At 41.1% G+C, this 15320-nt stretch overlaps 1 protein-coding gene and 1 long non-coding RNA gene across 2 annotated transcripts in view; one reads left to right on the top strand and one right to left on the bottom strand.

Moving 5' to 3' along the window:
- Positions 1-15320, top strand: part of LOC309667007 — a 361110-nt gene that overhangs the window by 10402 nt on the left and 335388 nt on the right. The gene's annotated exons all lie outside the window — the stretch shown is intronic.
- LOC309666897 (uncharacterized protein) overlaps positions 1-15320 on the bottom strand; it is a 232643-nt gene that overhangs the window by 125839 nt on the left and 91484 nt on the right. The window lies entirely within an intron of this gene.

The raw sequence follows: 15320 nt of genomic DNA, 5'->3' as shown, positions 1-15320 counted from the left end.
ATGGAGACACAAGAGGTTTCTTTCTTTGCAAACTGAAATCAACACATAGAGCCCATTGCTCATCCCAAGAGAGAATGTAAGCGCCCTAAAATCTGAGATGAAGCAGATAATGTCACATCAGTCAGCTCTGATCCAGCTTGGTGACTGTGAGCCAAGATGCGCACAGCAGGGATACGTGTGATGTGGAAGGGCAGACCGCTTGGCGCTGCCTGTGGTCTGAAACGGAAAACAGTTCAGGGTGAGGGGTCCTATAATATACTGGGGCTTTTACAGTTAAACATCATACTTATCTTTTTTGTTTTTGTTGTTAAGCTGTTAATCCTACCTTACGTAGGTAGGATTCATTTGTATGTCAATAGACCTTTATCACAGGAGAATGGAGATCCTGAAAATCCCACGCATCCCTTTTCCCCTTTTAATTTTTTGTCCTTTGCATATTTTCCTGTTTCCAGGTTATTCCACCCTTTCAAAATTCTGGTAACATTTTGCTATGTTTAGATGAATAAAAATCAGACAACTTAAAATTTATTCTGTGTAATTCAGTTGGCCTTGTAGTGCCAAGATTTCTCTTTCTTCATAGAAAATCAATTCAGGTGTTCAAGAACCTGATTGATTCATAGCTGACCTCAAACTCTAGTCCATTCGAATAAATCAGCTTCCAAATCAGGTTTAGTGATGTGGAAAAAGATGCATTTTTATTTAACTTTTCAGAAATATCAGTTGGTGAGTTCCTAGGGCACTGCATCTACTTTCTCCATCTTTGTGTTACTCATAGGGCCCCACTGAGATCTTTGTCTGTAACATGAGTTCAGTAGTGTTGAATAAAGTGGAAAAATATAGTGTTGAATAAGTTAGAAAAAGAAAAGGAGACAAAGTTGGAATGTGAATATAGGCTAAAAGTAGAAATCCAACACAATTTTCTTGAAGGAGGGTTCTCATGTCACCCTCTCTCCTGTGCAGTGGAGGGGCTGGCTGTGGTTATGGGGGAGGGTGGTACTCCTACCACAGACCTGACTCCCTGTCTCTGGCTGTCTGGGTCAGGAGTGGGGGCTGGTGAGGAGGGCAGGGCTTGACGGGCCAGGCAAAGCAGAGGTAAAGGTGTTGCCTGAATACATGAAGAACCCCATGGCCATGAAGCCTTTGGAAGGTGACAATGTCGCCGGGTGGAAGCAGTCTTGGCTGGGAACTCTGGGGCTGTGTTTCAGCCCTGTGTGTCCTTTCTGTAGGGCCTCTTTACACAGTGTTCAACAACACAATCGTATGTGAGAGACCGGCCAGGTCTCGTGGTAGAGCGTGTGAGAAGTAGGGTAACATTGCTCCAGGCAATCAAAGACTAGAAGGTCAGGTAGGTGGAAGGTCAAGCAGTGATGGCAGACTAGGGACCCTGCTCAGCTTACCCAAGTGTTTTGACTGCCACTTAATAAATGAGTCCACCCCACAGGAGCTACCACAGAGGGATACTCCTGAGCCTGCTGGACCAGCACTCTGTCTTTCTAGACTACCAAGTGGTCCCAAGGGCAGCACTGAAGGCAAGTACAGGAGACCCTTAGTTCTACTGGGACACAGAGGCCTCACCCCACGTGGGCCAGGACAGAGAGAGGGCAGCGCGTGCCCTATCAGACATGGGTCTTCCCTCCTTTACCGCTGGGTGGTTTTCTGGCAGCCCTTCTTCAGGCTGGGAAACTACTTGCTCTCCCAAGTACAGGCATCTTATGTGGGCTCATTCTATAGCATGAAATAGGAAGCAGTGGGATTGATGGCATTGCATGGGCAGCTTGTGAATTTGACTCTAAGGAGCAGGGTATCCTGGGAGTGAAACCTCCTGCTCAGTTCCCGATCCGTGCCTTCAGCCTGACACACAGGTCAGTTTGCTTGGGAAGCCAGAGGGCTTCTGACGGTAATTCATCTTGTAGCACCCCTAGGGACTCCTCTGATTGTGACTGTACTGCTGAGCAAGAAGGAGCTCCAAGACTGAGTGACATACTGCCTGCCCAGTGCCGACCATCCTAGCACAGGCCTCTGCGTTTAGAGCCTGTGCTAAGCCCTTGACTATTTTTGAGTTGTTTGGCGTGGGGAGTTGACAGACACTTCCGTTAGCTGTTGAGAGTGACAACACATCGATTCACCACTGGTCACTTGACAGAGGAGAGAAAAAAAAATATGGCGTTTAGACAAATATTTGTCTTTTTCTGTCTGGCTTACTTCACTTAGTATGTCACTTATATGTGGAATCTAAAGAAAAAGATACAAATGAACTTAATTACGAAACAGGAAACACAAATGAACTCAATTACAAAACAGAAATAGACCCCAGAGGTAGAAAACAAATTTATGGTTACCAAAGGGAAAGGGGAGGGGAGGGATAATTTAGGAGTTTGGGATTAACATATACACACTAGTATATATAAAATAGATAAGCAACAAGGACCTACTGTATAGCACAGGGACTTATACTCCATATTTTGTAATAACCTATAGGAGAAAAGAATCTGAAAAAGAATATATATATATATATATATATAGTTAACATTTTTTTCTCACTGGATTTGGTTTTTTTTAATTAATTTTTATTGGAGTACAGTTGATTTACAATGCTGTGTTAGATTCTGCTGTACAGCGAAGTGAATCAGCTATACATACCATACACACATCCACTCTTTTTTAGACTCTTTTCCCATGTATATAACTGAATCACTTTGCTGTACACCTGAAAGTAACACAACATTGTAAATCAACCATACTTCAATTAAAATTAGAATATTATGTAAATACACACACACGCACAAAATAATATGGCGTGCAGAAGTGGAAATACTCTCAGATTAAATTCAAGTCTGCAGAGTTTACTGAGCAAGTGCCACTGATTTGGGAATTTGCCGAACTCCTGGGTTTTTGAAGGAGAGAAGTCAGCATTCCCTCATTCTCCCACTTTGCCTGTCATACCTTTTATTTGTAGATACTTGATGGGTTCCCATTTGCCAGTGTAGTGACGTCTATCCACATCAACTATATTTGGGACTTTCCAAATAATTGTGCCAAAGGAAGCTTCACTTTATTAATGGTGGATGTACCATATTTCTCTGAACATAGAGCTGTGAGCTATTAATCCTAAAGTCAAGGTTTGAAGAACTAAAGCTGTGATTAAGACAACACTTTATTCTGGAGTCAAGGTCTTTGGAGTAGAGCACTGCGTGTTTCTATTAGGTTGTCATTTCTTTAGCTTCTCTTTCATGAAAGCACAGTGATGGCACATAGTAGGTGCTTGGTTGAATCTGGATTCCCTTGAAAGCAGAGCCTAAGACAAAGCTTTGCAGGCAGGCAGTTTATTTGGACGTGAACCTCTACTGCGCACTTACTGTATCCTGGGTGCTTTTGCTTATTATGTGTCATTTAATCTTCACAATGATTCTGAAAGGAAATAACAATAACAGCCAAACTTTAAATGGCATTATTCTAAGCAGTTCATATATATTCACTCAATAATAACCAACAACAATGTTTTTAGTACCCTGTTTTATAAATGAGGAAGCCGAAGTAGGAAGAAGTTAGGAAAGTGCTCAACGTTTTGCATCCAGTAAACTGCACAGTCAAGGCCAAATCCAGATAATCTGGTACAAGAGACTTTGCTCTTATCCATGAAGCTCTACTGCCTCTTGAATAGTGGAATTATATATAGTTTTCTGATCTGCTAGGGTTACTTTTCAAGTAGACTTTTTTTGGTTTTTTTGAGTAGTTTTAGGTTCATAGCAAAATTTAGTGGAAGGTACATAAATTTCCCATATATCCCCTGCCCCACACATGAATAGCCTCCCACATTATCAACATCCCCACCAGAATGGTACTTTCGTTACAACTGACGAACCTACATTGACACATCATTATTGCCTCAAGGCCATAGTTTACCTTAAGGTTCACTCTTGGTGTTGTATATTCTGTGGGTTTGTACAAATGTATAATGATATGTAGCCACTATTATAGTATCATAAAGAATAGTTTTACTGCCCTAAAAATCCTCTGTGCTCTGCCTAATCATCCTTCTTTCCTCCCTAACCCCTGGAAACCACTGATCTTTTTACTGTTGCCTTAGTTTTGCCTTTTCCAGAATGTCATATAGTTGGACTCATACGGTATGTAGCCTTTTCAGAATGGCTTCTTTTATTCAGTAATATGCATTTAAGTTTCCTCTATGTCTATTCATGGCTTGATAGCTCATTTCTTTTTTAGCACAGAATAATATTCCATGGTCTGGATGTAGCACAGTTTATTTATCCTTTCACCTACTGAAGGACATCTTGGTTGCTTCCAAGTTTTGACAATTATGAATAAAGCTGCAATAAATATCCATGTGCAGGATTTTGGGTGTACATAAGTTTTCAATCCCTTTTAGTAAATACCAAGGAGTGTTATTGCTGGATCATATGGTAAGAGTATGCTCAGTTTTGTAAGACACTAGCAAACTGTCTTTCAAAGTGGATACACGATTTTGCATTCCCACCAGTAACAAATGAGAGTTCCTGTTGCTCCACATCCCACCAGCATTTGGTATTGCCAGTGTTCTGGATTTTAGCCATTCTAATAGGCATGGAGTGGTATCTCGTTGTTTTAATTTGCATTTCTCCCTGATGACATATGATGTGGAGAATTTTTTCATATGCTAATTTTTCATCTTTCTATATCTTCTTTGGTGAGGTATCTGTTAAGGTCTTTAGTCTAATTCTCAATCAGATTGGTTGTTTTCTTACTGTTGAATTTTAAGAATTCTTTGTATATTTTGGATAACAGCCCGTTATCAAATATGTCTTTTGCAAATATGTTCTCCTAGTCTGTGACCTGTCTGCTCTGGGTTTCTGCTCAGATAAGTTGTGGTTCTCTGTATCTACCTGTCTGTACCTCCAGTGTGGCGGGCAGAAGTTTGCCCTGTGACCTCATTTCTGTTACGGATGTAAGAAGAGTTGTAGACCTTTCAGTTTGTTCAGCTTTTTACTTGTTACAACAGAGCGGCAACTTCCAAGCTCCTCCTATGACACAACAGAAACAAGAAGTCAGTATGTTGATTTTCCAGATGAGGAAACTGAGGCTCAAAGTACCAGACATATTGTATTAACTGTGTGGCCACAGACCCTTCTATCAACCAGTCCCAGAGCTGTTGCAGGCTGTGGGGCCGTATTTTGTGTCACATGGTCTTGCTTCGCCCTGACCCTCTTTGTCTGGCCATGGATGATTAGACCAAGGATGGATAAAGGGAAAGAGCAGCCACAGACTGGCCAACAACCCCTGGCTTATGGACTGCTGTGAAACACAAAATGACCTGGGCCAACCTGATCATTCCTTTTAGAACAACTGGAAGGGAATGGGGATAATCTTAATCAATGAGAAGTCAGAGACGTATTGTACTTAGAGCAGACTTGGGAAATGGACCAGAGTCACATTAACTATAAGATAACAGGTCCACAAGCCACAGGGGTCTCTTGAGCTACACCAATCCAGCACAGCTCCAGTTTCAGGTTCAACAAGACCCAGCACCATGTGGTTTATGCCCCTGGTTTTCCCCTGAGATTCACTTCGATACAAATCTACTATAAATGCTCTTGACTTGAGCTAGCCTGGGTGGATCTCTGCTCCATATTACCAAGCTCCAGCTCAAAATTACAGTGCAGTTAGTAGTGGAGCTATACTTTAAATCCACATTTATCTGACTCAAAAGTCCATGACTCTCACAGCCTTCCGTTTGGACCAAGGAGCAGTATGTCTAGACATACTGCTCCTGATATGTTGTGATTATATTCCCAAATGAATGTGAAAGCTCACAGGGTCCAAATAGGTGAGATATGTTGCCTAATTTAACAAATGCTAAGTGGACACAGCATATTATCTGCAACACAAATACCTTAAAATGAGAGAAATACTAAAGGTGAACAGAATCTTCTGGGAGAGCTCAGGGGTCTCTCCTGTGCCCTGAGCTCAGTCTGGAGGAGCCCTGCCCAAGTAGTATGTGTAGGGAACCCCAAGCCATGGAGAAGGTAAGTATGGCAAAATGCCAAAATAATACAAGTGTGGTAAACTTTCAGCTTGGTCTGCTTCCTTATTGCAATAAAAATTAAATCTGGCTTTATTCCTTAACCTCCCAGAGTCCCTAAAAATAACTTATCAGTTTTCCTATTTAGAACAATAATGTGTGTTCATTGTACTCTTGAATTATTGTTTATTTTCCTTCTAGTTTATTTTTCCTAGTTTTCTATCACTTTATATTTTTATTTCCTCTTTCTCATTTCACCCTAGTATTTGATTTTTCATTATCATCTTTCTTTTAGTTTTCTTTGGATTTTCATTGTTTTATACATCACTTCTAATTTATTATTTTTCATAACTTATTCAAGAACAGGAAAGAAATAACTTTGAAAAGAGAACAACTGTAAACATAGCCCTGTAGCATCTCTTGTAAAGAGACCGGTCCTGCAGGAATGCCACTCTTTCCTCCTGTCCTGTGCCAGCCAACCCCCTCATGAGCAGTTACATAATATAAATTTATTCACTGGACAGATTATTCACTGGACTGCCTTTTTAACAACTGTAGACAGTGGTAGTAATAAACGACCCATCATCCCTTCACCTTCATCCTGCTTTTATTGAGGTCTGGGGACACAGCAGTCAGCAAGACACAGTCTCTGCCTTCAAGAAGCTCATCTTAAGTCTTGAGGGTGCTTCTTTTTTCTGTTGAAGAAACCTAATTTCATCCAGAGTTATGGTTCATACATGGTGGGAGTGTTGGGGGGGAGTTGAACTTCAGCTCTGTGTCAGGTATTTGAAAACTTTTAGTCACCCTGTAAGGTCAATTTTATTGTCTCCCTTTTATCTTAAAACAAACAAACAAACAAACAAAACCCAAACCAAAAACAGAGGTAAAGCCTGCCTGTGGTCTCACAGCTCCTAAGTTGCAGGCAGCGCTAGAACTGGGTACTGTGTGTTCCAAGCCTGTGCGCCCTCTCACATCAAGCTCTAGATAATGGTACACATATTGCTTTGGGTTCTGCTGTTTTTCACTTAACATGTCAAAAGCATTTTCCCGTGTTTCTATAGTATTCATGATAATCTTTTAAAATGACTACATGATTTTTCTTCCCATGCTGATGTACTCTAATGTAAACTAGTCCGTAGAATATTAAATGTTTATTTCTAAAAAAAAAAAACCAGCACCGGGGGGCTGGGGGTCAATAGAGATGCATCATTTAGGAAACTTCATCAATATATTTTTCAATTTCGTCTACAAAGCATCCACAGGGATTGATTCTTTTATTATTACTCCTTTGAAGAAGGCACAATATAATAAGATATAAGATTTATAGCCAGGTTTCTGGAGTTCAGCATTTAATCTATCTGCCTCCAACTTGTCAATTACTGGTCTGATTAGCTCCTTCCAAAACGGTTATAGGAGAATGACTTGAACCACTACAGTGGTCATAAGTGCAGGATTTCTTATAAAATAAAACATACATTTACCATTTGAGCCAGCAATCTACTCCTAAGCCTAACCTAGAAAAACGAAAACTATGTTCACACAAAAACCTAAATGTGAGTGTTTTTAGCAGCTTTGTTTATAAGTGCTAAAATATAGAAATAACCTGAATGTCCTTTAACTAGTGAATGGACACACAAACTCTAATACATCTATACAGTGGGTACTATTCAGCAATAGAAGGAACTAGGACACATGAGACAACATGGATGAAGCTCACAGATGCATTATAGTAAGTAAAAGAAGCCAGGCTTCAGAAGGTAAACATTCTATGATTCTATTTATATGACATTCGGGAAAAGGCAAAATTATAGAGGCAAGATCAGTGGTTGCCAGAGGCTAGGTGTGTGAGGAGGGGTTGACTACAAAGCGGCATGAGAGAACTTTCTGGAGTGATGGAAATATTCTACGTTTTGATTGTGGTGGTAGTTATCCTATTGCACGTATTACTCCAAATTCACAGAACTTGGCACTAAAAGTGATGAATTATTCTGTATGTAAATTACTCTTTAATAGAAAAAAAATTTTTTTTACAGTCCAGGCTTTGGAATCAGACTGCACCTAAACTTGGCTCCTCAACATTTCAGCGATGTGACCAGAGTTTGCATAACCTTTCTGTGTCTAATTTTCTTAACTTGTAAAACAGAGTTAATAACTGCAGAGGGTTGTTGGGAAAATTAAATAAAATGATGTATGTAATTATTTATCACAATGCCAGGTCACACAAGTGCTCAATAAATGGTAGCTATTATTTTATCCCCCCCAGTAAAGAGCTAAGATGTTTCTAGATAGTGTTGTGTGGCTTTCTCTTTTAAATAGGAAATCAAAGTTTTATTAGAGGGACTTCCCTGGTGGTGCAGTGGTTAAATATCTGCCTTCCAATGCAGGGGACATGGGTTCGAGCCCTGGTCCAGGAAGATCCCACATGCCATGGAGCCACTAAGCCTGTGCGCCACAACTACTGAGCCTCTGCTCCAGAGCCCGCGAGCCACAACTACTGAGCTCACGTGCCACAACTACTGAAGCCCACGTGCCTAGAGCCCATGCTCCACAACAAGAGAAGCCACTGCAGTGAGGAACCCGTGTGCCACAACTACTGAAGCCCACGTGCCTAGAGCCCATGCTCCACAACAAGAGAAGCCACTGCAATGAGAATCCCGTGTGCTGCAACGAAGAGTAGCCCCTGCTCACCGCAGCTACAGAAAGCCCGTGCACAGCAACGAAGACCCAATGCAGCCATAAATAAAGAAAGAAAGAATTTTTTTAAAAAAGTTTTATTAGAGAGCTTTTTAGGAACACTAGAGCCCCATTAAAAATAGGGCATCTCTTTTACTTCCTAAGCAAACTGTTATTCCCCCACAAAAATTATTTTCTATTCTTTCTCTAAAACATTGAGGATGGTCTCCAGAAGTCATTTATTCATCTTTCTTGAGAGAATAATGGTCATATTGGGTAAGTTTGAGTTCCTGAAAAATAAGCTGAGGAATAAGTAGATAAATAACCCTTTCAAACCTATCCATGGTATTAGTCCCTGAGATATCATTCATTCATTCATTCAACCAAAGAGAACCTATATGCACCAAATATTGAATGTCCTAAATGCTGAAGATTCAGCAGTCATCCAAGCAGGCAAAAAGTTGCTGTCCACAAGGAGCTTTGGTTCTACATTTAATGAGCTTCACAGAGTAAGCTTCCTATGCATTACATCCACAGAGATCTGAAGGACAGCCCTCAAGGCCCCAGTCACTTGGAAACAGTCATGGACCATCTCCCTGAACCACACGCACCCTCCCATTTCGTCTCACAATGTGCATTACTCTTCATTTCCTCCCTCTTGGGACTTAGGTCCCTTCAGATTATGCCTTATATCCTTCTTTTTTGTTTAATTTTTATTTTGAAATCATTATCAACTCACAGAAAATTACAAAAATAATACAGTGAGTCCTGTGTCCCCTTCATTCAGCTTCCTTCAATGGTAAAATCTTATGTAATATAGTACAATACCAAAGCCAGGAAGTTAAAATTGTACAATATCATTAACTAGACTACAGACCAGATTCAAATTTAAACCCACAGTTAAAAAATCCAAAAAAAATTTTTTAAAGTATAGTTGATGTACAATATTGTGTTAGTTTCATGTCTACAGCAAAGTGATTTGATTATACATATACATATATATGTAGATATCTATATATTTTTTTCTATTCTTTTCCATTATACTTTATTATAAGATATTGAAGAGACTTCCCTGGTGGTCCAGTGGTTAAGACTTCACCTTCCAGTGCAGGGGGTGCAGGTTCAATCCCTGGTCAGGGAGCTAAGATCCCACATGCCTCAGGGCCAAAAAACCAAAACATAAAGCAGAAGCAATATTGTAACAAATTCAATAAAGATTTTAAAAATGGTCCACATCAAAAAGAAAAAAAAGATATTGAATATAGTTCCCTGTGCTATACAATAAATCCTTGTTGTTTATTTATTTTATATGTAAACCCACACTTTTTGCCCATTGATTGAAATTGTCCTTAGCTCCCTAAACTTCCAGGCCCTTTCTAGGTAGAAAAGAGTTTTCCTTCTTTGGAAACATAAAGCTAAGGCCCCTAAGACTCACCTGGAACATTTCAGAGACCCCTGATTAAGGAGATTCTACTCAAATGTTGCTGTCACAAACTCACCATCTCAAAGCCAGTTCTGCTGGGTCTCTGCCAAAACTTCCTGCCAGATTTCATTTGAAACCACAAGGACAGTTATTTCCACCTTGCCTTAAATCCTGTCCCCACATGTCACTGTCTGAAACACACACTTTTTCTCATCTGTTTTTCCATACTCTCATCCTCAGATACCTCTGTGTTGTGTCCTTTTCACCTGCCCACCTTTCCACTCCTTCCTTTCTCCAAATTTTTCAAGTGTACTCTCTGAAATTCCTGTTTCATGTAATTAAAATCCCTTACACACACACACACACACACACACATCCTAAACACGCCTTCACAGAATGATAACTTCATCTTCTTATCTTAAATAAGAGTAGACTTCTTGGGACTTCCCTGGTGGTCCAGTGGTAAAGAATCCGCCTTCCAATGCAGGGGACTCCGTTTCAATCCCTGGTCGGAGAACTAAGATCCCACATGCCGCGGGGCAACTAACCCAAGTGCCACAACTACTGAGCCCGAGGGCCTCAACTAGAGAGGCTGTGTGCCGCAAACTACAAGAGCACACGCGTTCTGGAGCCTGTATGCCACAACTACAGCAGAGAAAAACCCGCACGCCACAACTAGAGAGAAGCCCATGCACCACAACGTAGAGCCTGTGTGCCACAACGAAAGATCCCGCATGCTCAATGAAGATCCCATGCACCACAACTAAGACCCAACACAGCCATAATAATTAAATAAATAAATAAATAAAATAAAATAAATATATATATATATATATAAAAAAAGACGACTTCTTTACAAAGTCACCGTCTCCCTAGAAAACCTTCAGTGGAAGATGTTAATTCTTCCCTGTTGCCCATCAGCAGAACCCAGCCAAATAACAGTACCATCCACCAAGTGTGAGGCCACAAGGCAGTATCAGTATTCTCACAGCTCCTCAATGCCTCTTCCAAACTCTTGTTCCTTCATCTTTGCATAAAGACCTCCGTGGCATCTGGCTATTCTGCCTTCTACCCTCCAGATTGCTGTCCCCTACCAGCCACTTGACATTCATCCTAGACCTTGGTACCTCACTTTTCTATCCCATGTCCTTCTATTATGTTGAATAACACTGACACCTTTCAATGTCCAAGTGGATGACTTTTCCAAAACTCTAGCTTCCCCAGTTTCTTGAACTTCTGAACTCCAGCTTCCTATCCATGGCCACATCATAGACATGCTATAAGCCAGAATACTCCCTCCTGTGACACCCTGAACTCCAATACCCACTCTGATCTTTCTCCTGTATTTTGAAGTTTTTCACATCCACTGATGCCTTTAAATCTGCCCGTACTGTTCTATGTCTCTTTCAGGTCCCCCATTACTCCATTTTCTCCTGATAATCCCATTTTCTCTCAACTTATCAGCTTCTTCCTAAACCCATTTACTTTCCTACTCAATCTGGGTGTCGTGGTGAATGACTAGAATTCTTCACCAGTAACACAATGCCCAGGCACTCCCCTTCTTGCACTCCATGTTCCTGTTCAAGTCCCAACACTGCATCACAACCAAAATCTGTGCTCTATTTTTCTACGGCTAGAACATTTAGCACTGCAAGGAAAATGTTCTGAACAATCAGTTTGGTGCCACTACAGATTCATGATCTTCAGCCAAACTCTCAATGCCATTCAACACATCTCTTTTCTTGTCCACTGTAATCTACTGCTTCCTCTCCCATTCTCTGCAACTGGGCCAAACCTTTATCATTCTGTGCAGTCTCCCTACCCACACTGTACATTCACCACTTGCACTTCAACTTGGTACGTACAAGTTTAAAAGAGTACTCTAATAGCAGTGAAGAGAATGTCTAGGTAGCCAGCCTCCAAGATGATCTGGGTGATCCTGGCCTTCTGTTATAACTTTGTTAAATTAGCATCTGTTAAGTGGAGCACAGAATGCTGGATGGTAAGCTGAAGTTCAACCACAGATGACAGAAGAAATTGAAATAGAAAAGTTTATTGCTCACAGGTCCTAGAAGAAGTACAGGGCACACCTCAAGGGATCACATGGGAAGGTCAAGGCAGAGTACAGACAGAAAGAGAGGGGCAGGACCTGCAGCACAGGTAAGCCCCACAGGAGTCTTATTAAGGGGTGCATAAAGTATACAGGTGCTGGAAGGCAAGGGAGACTTTGATCATGAGGGCTGTTAGGCAAGTCATGTCAGGAACTTACGTTTGCTTGTGACTCTGCAGGCTGCTATCTGGGGTATGTGCTTGCATGAGGGGACTAGTGTCAGTTTAAGGTCCCTGCAGGCCACTTGGCCAAACAAAATGGATGCTAAGGCAGCAACACCATGGAGTAGCTTGGCTCAACTCTTGACACCTTCTGCTATTCATGCACTTATGTGGTCTCCTCTCTCCGACAGACTTTGCATGATCAACAGGCTATGGTGCAGATGAGTCCTGAGGCTAAGTCATAAAAGGAATTGCAGCCTCTGTCTTGGCATCTTGGATCATTTGTTGTGGTGGAAGCTAGGTTACCAGGCCATGAGGTGATTCAAGCCATTCTGTGAGGAGGACTACCAAGCAGGACTCCCAAGGAGGAACTGAGGCCTTCCACCAACAACTACAGCAATTTACAAACCATGCGTGGGAGCCATCTTGGAAGTGGATCCTCCAGCCCTGGTCAAGGGTTCAGTCAACTGCAGCTCCAGCCAATATCTTGACAACAACTTCACGACAGAACCACACAGCTGAGCTTTCCCCGAATTCCTGGCCCACAGGAACAGTGAGAGATAATATGTTTTTATTGTTGTTTTAAGTTACAAGTATAAGTTAATTTGTTATGCAGACATAGATAACTAGTACAGATTTACAAGAACAAGACCAGAGGCAAGGAGACTGGTCAGGAGGTCATAAAACAGTCAAGGCAAATGCTAACAAGGGCCCAAATTACAGCTGTGGGGTACAGATGGAAAGGAGAGGAGGATCTGAGAAATATTCCGGAATAGAAATCTGAATGAAATTGAGTGGATGTGGGTGTTCTAGGAGCATATAATTATTCTCAGCTTTCTAGCTTTGGTGTCTAGACGTCAAAAATTAAAATAGAAAATGCAGGAGGAAGAGTGTGATTGGAGAGAAGGATGATGAACTTGGAATTGTGACTTTGAATTTGAGGTGCATTGGGGTTCTATGTGGATATGCCACTAACATCTCCACAATGCCCACTTCCGTGGTCTCTTTTCAGTCTGTTACTGGAGGGCTTTGCTGCACTTGACACGGTTAACTACTTATCTCCGCAAATTTTCTACTTTCTTGGCTTAAGACTCTTCTGGTTCTTCTCAAGCACTTACATTTTCTCCTCAGTCTCTCTCATCACCTTCTTTGCTCATCCAAACATCAGTGTTCCACAGGATTCCACTTCCACCTGCTACTCAACTTCTTCCAAATGCTCTGCTGTGGGTCCCCCAGAATCTAAGACTTATCTCCACAAATTCAGCAGAATGAAGCTTTAAAAACAAATAACCTGATTTATGGCTCTTTTTATGGCTACACATTCAAATTTCTAATTGACATATTTGTATTCTGTACGTCGGTTCTAACTTTCTGTTACTGTTTGTGATGTTATGATTTATGATAAGAAATATATATTTGGTTTTTGTCTGTGTTCCTGGCTCAGAGCTCCCCAAACCCTTGTAATTTCCTAAGAAATTAGAGCAACAGTGGTACCTTTTGTTATAATATTTCATTTTGTCCTCAATTCCTGAAATAGCTCCAGAGTGATAAAGGTGAAACAGGTGTTTTTGTTGTGGTTATTCATAAGAAGTCCTTTTCAATCACCTCTGAGTTTATGTTAATGAGGGGACTTTTGAAAAGCCCCTAAGGATGGGGGCTGGTTGCCAGGGGAACACCAATCAACCGTCTGATTAGAGGGTTGGAACTGTCAGCCCCACCTCCCGACCTCCAGGGAAAAGAAAGTGGTTAGAGGTTGAATCAGTCACCAATGGCCAATGATTCAATCAATTATGCTTACATAATGAATCCTCCATAAAAATCCCTGAACTGCAGGTTCAAAGAGCTTCCAGGTTGGTGAATATGTGGAGGTGCTGGAACAGTAGTGTGCCCCGAGAGGGCATGGAAGCTCTGCACTCCATCCCACATACCTTGCCCTATATATTTTTTCCATCTGGCCATTCCTGCGTATTATCCTTTTATAATAAATAAGTAATCTAGTGAGTAAAGTGTTTTCCTGAGTTCTGTGAGCCTCTCTAGCAAATTAATCAAACCCCAGGAGAGGGTCATGGGAACCTCCAATTGAGAGCTGATTGGTCAGAAACACAGGTAACAACCTGGACTTGCAATTGGTCAGAAACACAGGTAACAACCTGGACTTGCAATTGGTGGTGGTGGAGGGGGGGGTTCCAGTCTTATGGGACTGAGCCCTTACCCTGTAGGATCTGTGAGATCTGACACTATCTCCAGGTATGTAGCGTCAGAATTGAGTTAAATTATAGAATACCCAGCTGGTGTCTGTAAAACCTGAGAATTGCTTGGTGTGGGGAACACTCCCACACATTTGCAGTGCAGAGTAGTGCTGTGAGTATAATGAAGGAAAACAGGAGAGTTTTTCTTAACACTGTTGTAATTCTATATATGAACTTTTGCAAATATATGTCATGCCCTTCTGGACACATTGTAGAATTGAACTTCCATGTCTCTTTATCCTTTAAACTAAAGTAAAGTATGGTCCTTTTTCTTCCTTTGGCCAATGAAATGTGAAGAGAAGTGACATGTGTAGCTTCTTCAGGAAAGTATTAAGAGCAATCATTTACCAAGTTCTCTTTCTTTTTCTTTGGTTCTAGTCCCTGGATTACCGTAGGGAGCAGAACTCTCTGCTAATGTGCATTAGACATGAATATGGGGGAGAAATAAATGTTCACTATGTAGAGTCATTGAACTTTTTTCTTGTTATCATATTACTAAGCCCATCCTGATACAACTGCAACAAAATTCCAGAGAGTGTAAGAGTATGCCTCCTCTAGTTCTGAGGCCCCTTGTGTCTAATAAGTAATATCTGAAAGTTAACGATCTCAAATACTTAAGTTAACTAAACACTGCTGATGTATATACTTCCCAGTGTCTTACATACCAGTCCCAGAAGTGGAAGCTGAA

This window comes from Balaenoptera physalus (genome assembly GCF_965194825.1).
Source record: "Balaenoptera physalus genome assembly, chromosome: 9".
Lineage (NCBI taxonomy): Eukaryota > Metazoa > Chordata > Mammalia > Artiodactyla > Balaenopteridae > Balaenoptera > Balaenoptera physalus.
The sequence above is the reverse complement of the archived record's forward strand: the minus strand, read 5'-3'. Positions and strand labels throughout refer to the sequence as shown.